This window comes from Salvelinus sp. IW2-2015, unplaced genomic scaffold, assembly GCF_002910315.2.
Source record: "Salvelinus sp. IW2-2015 unplaced genomic scaffold, ASM291031v2 Un_scaffold6737, whole genome shotgun sequence".
In the NCBI taxonomy this organism is placed as follows: domain Eukaryota; kingdom Metazoa; phylum Chordata; class Actinopteri; order Salmoniformes; family Salmonidae; genus Salvelinus; species Salvelinus sp. IW2-2015.
Genome location: NW_019947999.1, coordinates 11,227 through 18,224, shown reverse-complemented (window position 1 = coordinate 18,224; position 6,998 = coordinate 11,227). Strand labels below are relative to the sequence as shown.

The window sequence follows — 6,998 nt, the reverse complement described above, 5'->3', positions numbered from 1 at the left end:
ACATGTATGAGATGTATGAGGAGAGGGGCCGCTGCGGTGAGACGCAAGCCTAGGCGCGGGCCGGCCGACGCGGTGCAGAATCTTTGATGTAGTAGCAAATACAAAACGAGAGCTTTAAGGAAGGCCGAAGTGAGGAAGGGTTCCATGTGAACAGGCAGTTGAACATGGTCAGTCGTCCTAAGAGGATGGGCGAACGCCGTTCGAAGGGAGGGGCGATGGCCTCAAACAGAAGATAACGGAAATGTTGACATCCTGGGAAGATCACCTCCAAAGGTCCATTCTTTACCTCTCACAATGTTCTGACAGGAAAACATTCAAAAACTACAGGGACAAACAATTGTTTCTTGCCTGTTAGGTTTGTATTTGACTTTATTATTGTACCAAAACTTCTCACACTAGAAAAATACAAATTAGAAAGTACCATTTAGAAACTATGATTAGAGAACTATGGCCACTAGTATTCAACTATGATTATAAGCGATAATTAAAATGGTGAGAAACTATGATTTAAACTGTGAACAACGATGAAGCCATGTTTGTGTGTGTGTGTGATGATCTATTTATGTTAATATTGCACATTCTCTTCATATGATGTATACAACAGAAGAAAACAAAATGTTGAACAGGCTGGGAAGATCACTTCCAAAGTCACTCTCTTATTCCCGCCAACAGCACACCCAGGTGGTTGTTTTGCACGAGCCCAGTCATGATTTCAAGCTGACAGACCCTAGTTGTCAAGATCATTCCTATAATCTTCTCCTACAAAACATTTTCTTGACACCCCCATAGTCAAATAACAGTTCTTGTTGCACCTGAATGTCTCGGTCGAGCAATGAAACAGGATGACTGTTCTCCATCCTTTGCCATTCTCTTCTAATTGCGAAGCTGACCCTTATGTTGCGTCTCTTCTGTTGAATGATTTATCCTACGTCCAATTGTGTCCATCTCTGGTGGCAAGGCGGCACAGTCTGTTGCATCTATCACATACGTTTCCCTGATGATTCCTTGTAGAAGTAAGAAACCCCATCTCGTCATTTAATCTGTTGCTTCCTCAGACAATTCTTTCCCCTGCTTCCTGAGAGTGGGAGACCGTGTGTAGTCACACAGACAACTTCCCCTAGCAAATGGACGTGTCGGTCAATGAACCTTTTTCCCTTTCCGTTTGATGGGTTCTGATTAAGTCCTTTATCCACTTTCTGGGACTTCACCAGCTTCTTAATGGCCTTGTTGTCGTTTTGGTGTGTCAGTGTTTAATTGAAGGTTGCCAGTAACAAAAGCGACATTCTCCACTTTCACTTGTTCTTCTGCCATTCTGCTTTCAATGTATCTCTCTACTGACTTGCAGTGGGCTGTCTTCTGGGGAAGTGCGCTGTAAACCAAAAAAATAAGTTTCATTAATAATTTATTTATTCAATAGTAGAAGCCCTTATCGAAGTAGTACTTTATTTACTGACTAAATAAATACATTTTTGTAATATAAATAAATAACAAAATTGTATTTAGTTAGTGTAATTTAGCCTGCTTCGTACACGAATCACATAATCACGTCTCATTTCTCTTGCTTGGCTTCGCCATTGTCATAGCGCTATTCTCATACGTTGTCCTGCAATCAGTCGTCTGTCCTATCTTCTTGATTGATTGTCCATCCAATTGTGACAGGGAAGTGTTCATAGAAGAGTTTCCAGGTCTGATGCCTCACCAACTTTTTGCCTGCTGGACAATGCCCTTTTTCTCCCTTGTGCTTGCACAGGAGGGGCCTGCACGTCTCACTACTTTGAAAAAGGGGAAACATAACAAAAAATTTGTATCTATAATGTAGCAGGCATTACAGGACAATGTAAAGTGTAATTTAATTAATTTGTGTAAATACTGTACTCAGATTCAATGTATAGACACCATTGGCAAATTTTGTAGAATCACTATCACTTTCTCATATGCAGGCAACATTGACTTGTTTCTTCATAGCGGAATAAGTGCAACGGGTTAATCGATTTTAGCCTGTAGCAGTTGTCATAGGCCACAGTAGTCAGGCAACAAAGCATCTCTTGGTCTTTGTGAAGCTGCTTTGGTAATTTGTCTCAAAAACTTTTCTTGCTTACCTGGCTCGTGATGTTGGGCAAGTTGTATCTGATGAAAGAACGAAAAAACAGTTTTGGTTTTAAGAAAACTGTACTGGTCAAAAAAAAGTATTGGAATGTTAAAACATGTTGTTGCTACTTAAAAGATGTGACCTTTTTAACCCCTCAAAACAGCACCTATGACCTCAATGTAAGGCACTTCCGGTTGTCACAGGAAGCTACAATTAAACACATTTCCTCACTGGGACACCCGTTTACATAATCCTGAGTTTCAAGTCTTTATGTTAAAAACMGATTGATTTTCAMAGGGTTGAATACCTCTTTTAGMGTCAACTTAACCACTTCCGGTTGCTCCAGGAAGCTGAAAAACAACACAGGTAATCSTTATAGTAGCCTGATTAGTTGTCATTGATGATAGTTTTCTAGGGTAACCCTAAACCACTTAGTCATCCAGTTGAATTTCGAGCAGCAGGCAATGTATTCCTAAGGGGAGAGAACTAAGGCACATTTAGGAATTGATTCACTGTTTTAAGGGTTCATTTCAAATGGTCTGAGTAAATAAGGAGGACCTCCCAAGCATTCCTGTGGTTGAATTGTGTTTCTAGCCTCCATGGTTTGGCTGCTGTAACCCAAAAGCACCTTATATTTAGGTCAGGCTTCATTCTGAGCCTAGAATGTACACACTCTCTCCCTATCTTAATGGATAACTTTATGAAATAGATTCTCTCTCTCTCTCTCTCTATGACAAAATACAACAGACATGGCATTGACTCAAATCAAATTTATTTATAAAGCCCTTCTCACAACAGCTGATTTCTCAAAGTGCTGTACAGAAACCCAGCCTAAAACCCCAAACAGCAAGCAATGCAGGTGTAGAAGCATGGTGGCTAGGGAAAACTCCCTAGAAAGGCCGGAACCTAAGAAGAAACCTAGAGAGGAACCAGAATTTAAAAAAATTAAAGGACCAGGGCTGAGCAGGGACTTCATTGGCATTTGTACTTTGGTTCTTGGCCCTTTAAGGTTAGAAAGTCCATCAAATTCACATACTTTAGTGTAGACATTCACTTATTTATGATTTCATGACTGTTTGATAGTAGATCCCTGAATGGGAAAAAATACCCTCTCCAAATAGAAGTATGCTTGTATCACAAATTATCTTATAGATATATCTTACAGATATTGACAGGCTCCCAGAGGCAGGGCAATCAAAGGCTCCAGCTCACTGAATGGCCCCTCCCCTCTGCAACAGAAGATAACGAAATGTTGACATCCTGGGAAGAACACCTCCAAAGGTCATTCTCTTAGCCTCTCAAACAGGGATAAATTCAAAACTACAGGGACAATTTAAGCCTTTCCTGTGGCTCCAGGTTCATAGCTGAAATCAATAAAGGTAATCCTTATAGTAGCCTGATGAGCTGTCATTGTAYGTGATTTTGCAAGGGAAATCATTCAATTACACTTGAGGACCTGACATTTTCAGTCAAACTTGCATGGCTAAACATATTACAGAAATTACAGCTTTCAATTTTAAAGAGAGGTTTGTTGGGTTCTGAGAATATTTGTCCGTCAAGTTCTTACTCTAATATTTAGAACCAAACATGTTAATGGATAGTATTGTGTCCCATTAGATTTCAAGCCGATGGACCTAGCAGTCAAGAGAGAAGTAAGGTACATTTTGGAATTTATTCACTGTTAAGGGTTCATTTCACATGGTCAGAGAATATAAGGAGGACCTCAAAAAAACATTCCTGTGGTTTAATTGTGTTTCTAGCCTCAACGGATTGGCCGCTGTTACCCAAAATCACCTTTAAATTTAGGTCAGGCCTCATTWTGGGCCTACTTTTTTGTCTTGAGAGAAAACAACCCATGCTTCCTATGAACACAACTTTTTCAACATTTCAAGATAGCAGTTTGTTCAATAGGAGAACAGGGCTCTGGCGGGTTAGCTTTAGGTTTAGGACCTTAAAGAGAACAAAATACACGGGCGCATGTTCTCCAACTCTATTGCTCCTTTGGATACATCTTTATGAAAGCTATTCTACTGGAAGTGAGGAGACATTCCCAAAAGGAGGGGGTAAAGGTTATTGCAGAATAAAAAGGAACATTTTCACATGTCATGAGATGTATGAGGCAGGAGGGCCGCTGCAGTGAAACCGTTACAAGACCTAGGGCGGGCCGCGCTCGAGTCGGTGCAGAATCATTTGATGGTAAATAGCAAATATCTCATACATTACGAGAGCTTTGAAGGCCGAAGTGGAGAAGGCGTTCCATGTTGAACAGCAGCTTGAACATGGGTCAGTCGGTTCCTTAAGAGGATGGGCGAACGCCGTTCGAGAGGGAGGGCGATGGCCCTCAACAGAAAGATAACGGTAAATGTTGACATCCTAGAGGAAATCACCTCTCAAACAGGTCCATTCTCTTATAGCTCTCACAATGTTCATGACAGGAAACATTCAAAAACTACAGGGACAAACAATTGTCCTTGGCCTGTTAGGTTGTATTTGACTTTATTATTGTACCAAAACTTCTCACACTAGAAAAATACAATTAGAAAGTACCATTAGAAAACTATAGATTAGAAACTATGGCCAACTATATTCAAACTATGATTATAAGCGATAATAAAAAATGGTGAGAAACTATGATTATAAACTGTGAACAACGATGAAGCCATGTTTGTGTGTTGTGTGATGATGATCTATTATTTAAATATTGCACATTCTCTTTCATATAGTATAACAACAGAGACAAACAAAATGTTGACAGGCTGGGAAGATCACTTCCAAAAGGTCACTCTCTTATCTCCGCCACGCACCACCCAAGGGGTTTGTTTGAGACCCACATGATTTCAGCTGACGACCTAGTTGTCAAGTACATTCCAAATCTTCTCCTACCAAAACATTTTCTTGACACCCCATAGTCAAATAACAGTTCATGTTGCACCTGAATGTCTCGGTCGAGCATATGAAAAGGATGATGTTCCACACTTTGCCATCCTCTTCTAATTGCTGAGCTGACCCTTTATGTTGCTCTCTTCTGGAATGATTTATCCTACGTCCAATGTGTCCATCTCTGGTGGCAAGGGCAGGCACAGTCTGTGCATCTATACAGTACGTTTTCCCTGATGATTCCTTGTAGAAGTAAAGAACCCCATCTCGTCATTATCTGTTGCTTCCAACAATTCTTTCCCTGCTTCCCTGAGAGTGGAGACCGTGGTAGTCACAGACAACTTCCCCTAGCAAATGACGTGTCGTCATGACCTTTTTTCCTTTATGGTTCACTGCGATGTACAGTCCCTTTCCACTTCTGGGACTTCACCAGCTTCTTAATGCCTTGTGTCTTTTGGTGTGTCAGTGTTAATTGAAGGTTGCCAGTAACAAAGGACATTCTTCCACTTTCACTTTTTCTTCTCCCAGTTCTGCCTTTCAATGTATCTCTCTACTTGACTTGCAGGTGGGCTGTCTTCTGGGGAAGTGCCTGTAAACCAAAAATAATGTTTATTAATAATTTACATTTATTCAATAGTAGAAAGCCCTTATCAAGTAGTACTTTATTTACTGACTAAATAAAGTACATTTTGTAATATATAATATAACACAAAATTGTATTTAGTTAGTGTATTTTAGCTGCTTCGTACGCGATCACATAAATCACGTCTCATTTTCTCTTGCTGGCTTCTCCACTTGTCATAAGCGCTATGTCTCATACGTTTCCTGCAAATCAGTCGTCTGTCCTTCTTCTTGATTGATTGTCCATCCATTGTGACAGGGAAGTGTTCATAGAAGAGTTTCCAGAGTCTGTGCCTCATCCACTGTTTGCTGCTGGACAATGCTCCTTTTCTCCTTGTGCTTGCCACAGGAGGGGCCTGCAGTCTCACTACTTGAAAAAAGGGAACATAACAAACAACATTGTATCTATATGTAGCAGCATTTACAGACAATGTAAAGTGTAATTTATATAATTTGTTAAATACTTACTCAGATTCAATGATGACCATGGCAACTTTGTAGAATTAGCTATCAGCTGTTCATTTCCATGCAGGCATTGACGTTGTCTATACATAGCGAGACAAAGGTGCAACGGTTAATGCAATTAGCCTTAGACAGTTGTATAGGCCAAGATAGTCAGGAACAGAACATCTCTTGGTCTGTGAAGCTGGCTTTTGGTATTTGTCTCTAAAACTTTTTCTTGCTACCTGGCTCGTGATGTTGCGGCAAGTTGTATCTGATGAAAGAACAGACAAAAACAGTTTTGGTTTCAGAAAACTGTACTGGTCAAAAAAAAAAGTATTGTGGAATGATTAAACAGTGTTCTACTTAACAGTGGTGTACTTACTTGGCATGAAACCTTTGTAGGTCATTGGATGGGTTGTTAGATGGGGTTTCCTCGGTTATGGAATGAAGAATCTCTCATCTTCTTGCATGTCGTCAGAGTTTTTAAAAAAGCTGGTCGAACATGTCGGTCAAGCTACACATTCGAACCACTGAAAATATAGACAAACATTAATACATGTTTAATAACCTCTTGGAAATAGGGGCACCCTTTTCACTTCTGGATAAAATCGTAGCCCAAATTTTAAACAGGCCTCATGTACTCTGTCTAGATCAATATTGATATGCATATTATTCATTTACTATATGGATAGAAAACAGCTCTGAAGAGTTTCTAAAACTGTTTTTGAATTATATCTGTGAGTAAAACAGAACTCATTTGCAGGCAACTTCCAAACAGGAAGTGAAAATTCTGAAAATGCGCGTCTCTGTTGAAAGGCATGCCTATTTCACATTGTCTTTTTATTTATGGATCGTGTATGCACTTCATACGCCCTCCCACTACATGTCAACAGGCCAGCTAGAACGTGGAATAGAAAGTGTCTTAGCCTTCTCTGGGACGGATGGACTCGTGGAGTGAGAGGTCAGC

The 6,998-nt window shown here is 40.2% G+C and overlaps 1 long non-coding RNA gene across 1 annotated transcript; it reads right to left on the bottom strand.

Annotated features, from left to right (window-relative positions):
* Positions 1-4,797: 4,797 nt before the first annotated feature.
* LOC139026998 (uncharacterized) lies at positions 4,798-6,067 on the bottom strand. The gene is made up of 3 exons (XR_011479017.1): positions 6,056-6,067; positions 5,716-5,957; positions 4,798-5,555 (listed from the first exon to the last, which is right to left on the bottom strand). It is a non-coding gene; the product is annotated as an uncharacterized lncRNA (long non-coding RNA).
* Positions 6,068-6,998: the final 931 nt, after the last annotated feature.